A 2,936-nucleotide genomic window follows, 5' to 3' on the forward strand; every position below is an offset into this window, starting at 1 on the left:
GCATCTCAAGCCCATCAGATTCATTAGTACTTCAGTGTTTAAGTTTGGGAAGCAATGCAAGAAGATTCAAAAAACAATGAAATGACTGGAAAGCATTTAATTAAATAGTCAGGTTAAAGGTTAGAGTTTAAAAGAATCCTCAAGGTACCTTAGAAATCATTTAAACAAAAGAATATAGATCTGTCACTGAATCAGGGTATTCAAATATTTTTGTTGCTTTCCTGTTTAAATCAATACAGGCAATTATATATGTTCAAATAAAAAAATAAGTGACTTAAAAGCTGTATGTTTGAATGAATAACAGACACACCAATTAAATGTAATTATGAAGCTTAGTTAACTAACTCACATCCTCACCAAACAAAATCTCTAGTTAGGCATGTGACACAATTCTATCTTTGCATATTACCCATTAGTGGTTCTAAGAGGATTTGAGTCAAGTTTTGAAAAAGCTTCGTGAAACTGCTTTTTATTGGTATCCTTGATCTCCTGGGCGTAAGCTTTCTTGCTATTAATCTACAAATTGCAGATACTGATAAAAGTGTGCATATGAACTGAGATACCAGTTTTGAAAGGAAGCAATATAATTCTATAGGCTCCATTACAAAATAACTGGATCTGGAATTGGGTGCAGCGAAAGTTTTCTGAGGAAATGACTCCAAATTTGATCTTAAGTATGAATAAAAGTTTGTTGTGATAAGCAGGACAGGAGGGAAGTGGAAGCAGGCAAAATAGCATGACAAAGATTCCTAAGCTGCAGACAACATGGAGCTCAAAGGAAATTGAAAAGCCCAGCTGGCCAGAGCTGAGAGTCTGAAGTAGCAAGAAGTGCTACATAATGTAGATGTAGAGGGCAAAATCATGTTGCCCTTGTAATATTGGTTAAGGATTTTCCGCTTTTCTTTTGTAATAAGAGGCATTGAAAAAAATTTTTTTTTTCTATTCACAAAGAAAAAGCTCCAGTCCATCTTTTAATTTTTTTGAAAAATTCCTGACATTACAGAACTAAACTAAAATGTATTAATATTCCACTCTTACATTTCCATGACAAACAAAAAACTTTCATGAGCCAAAACCCCCCCCCCCAGAAAACAAAACAAAAACAAAACAGGGAGAAGCTTATAAAACTAAATATGGATCTCAGCATTAACAGCTGAGCAGAGAAAGGAATTAAAACGCTTTAATTAAAAAATCACAAGTGGATGATAAAGTGTGTAGAAACTGAAAATTTCCAAACTATTTAAAACCTGGAATCACTGACTGTTCAGAAACTACACAGATGGATCATGGGTGGTGGTGAACAGCAGAAAGGGATTATGGATGAGTCTGCATTGTTCTAGCTGCTCCCCATGCCACCCGTCTCCGAGGAAAGCCTGACATTGATTAGATATTGAGCCAGGCTAATGCTGGCAGCAGATCCAGTGATGGTAATCTGCCTATTAGTAGATCCTTCCACTGGGTTCGCAATTTTGATCTGTGCCCCAGACATCTGACAGATCTCATTGATTTTGGCGCCTTGACGCCCGAGTATGCAGCCAATCAAATCGTTTGGAATGGTGAGTTCATGAGAAGTAGTCTGAGCAGATGCATCCAAACCTGCACTGAATGCGGTCTTGCCATGCGTCATGGGAAAACGAGACTGTTGCATTGCCAACTGGTGCAGCTTGGTCAAATCTGGCTGTGGAATGGCATACTGTCCTTGAATGGTATAGGCCTCTAGAGGTGGTCCCTCCAGGTCAGAGTTGAGGCACATGGACGGGGTGGTGTGGGGAAAGCTCGCACTGTCGCTGCCTGTGCTGTACCTGTCCTGACCACCTGCAGTCATCAAAGATGACTGGAGAACTGGACGGCTTGGGCTGGTACGGGATGGTCACACACTTCGGGGGGGACTGGGAGAGAGTCTCCAACATGACCACGCAGATCTGTTTCACACACTCAATGATGGACTGCGGAATGCCAGCAATAGTGATGGCCCCTCAGTTGAGTTGGGGAGCATATCCCCTGCCACCCGGACCTGAGCCCCTGTACTCTCACGTATTTCCTTGATCTTGCAACCACCTTTCCCAATGAGAGAGCCACACTGACTAGCAGGGACCACCAGCCTCAGGGTGACTGGGGGTCTACTGGCAGCTGTGCTATTGGTCATAGACCTGCTGATGTCCTCTTCCATAGCAAAGGCTTTGAAGATGGCATTAGTGGGTCCAACCAAAGTGATAATCCTCTCAAGACAATTCCCTTCTGAGATGTTGATACATGCACCACTCTCCTCATGCATCTTCTTAACTGATTCTCCTTTCTTTCCGATGATACTGCCAACTTCCTTTCCATGCATAAGTAGCCGGATGGTGAGAGTGACATTTAATCCACCTTCAATCACACCGGTGTCCATGTCGAGCAGTGTTCTGAGGAGCTGGACTCTGAGTGGTCAGGTCTTTGGTCACTGGTGGGGGTGAAAGCCAAAAACTGCAGGCGCGAGGCGACTGAGGGGAAAAGGAGAGCGGGCGGGAAGGGGAAGGGCGGGAGGCCGGGGCGGAACAATAGGGGCGGGCGGGAAGGCGAGGGGGGGCCCCCCCGCGGGCGGGCGGGCAGCAGAGGGCACAGGCTGCAGCTGCTCCGGCTGCTGCCTCTGCTGGTCTGGGCGCATTGAAAATTTTTAATGTGTGTGTTTGTGTGTGCATGAGGACAAAGAAGGTAATGTGTTAAGTTTGGGAAGTAGGCATCGATGGAGGAGAATCAGTTTCATCGGGTCAATTATGATTTTGGGGTGATATCAGGAGCAACAATGTAAGAAGACATGCCTTAACTCTTAATCACTTCCCTTTAAATCCTCCACTACAACACCAATTTCTAGTTTGTACTCAGTGGCTTCCTTAACCTGAGGAATTAATTTTCTGATATGTGTAGCACTGGTCATTTCACTGTTGTTTCTCTCGGTG

General features: G+C 43.9%; 1 pseudogene across 1 annotated transcript; it reads right to left on the reverse strand.

Annotated features, from left to right (window-relative positions):
* Positions 1 to 872: 872 nt before the first annotated feature.
* Positions 873 to 2,487, reverse strand: LOC309959063 (poly(rC)-binding protein 2-like; annotated as a pseudogene). Its single transcript has one exon. The product of its transcript is annotated as a poly(rC)-binding protein 2-like (transcript).
* Positions 2,488 to 2,936: the final 449 nt, after the last annotated feature.

Source organism: Leucopleurus acutus (genome assembly GCF_964270905.1).
Source record: "Leucopleurus acutus genome assembly, chromosome: 3".
Lineage (NCBI taxonomy): Eukaryota > Metazoa > Chordata > Mammalia > Artiodactyla > Delphinidae > Leucopleurus > Leucopleurus acutus.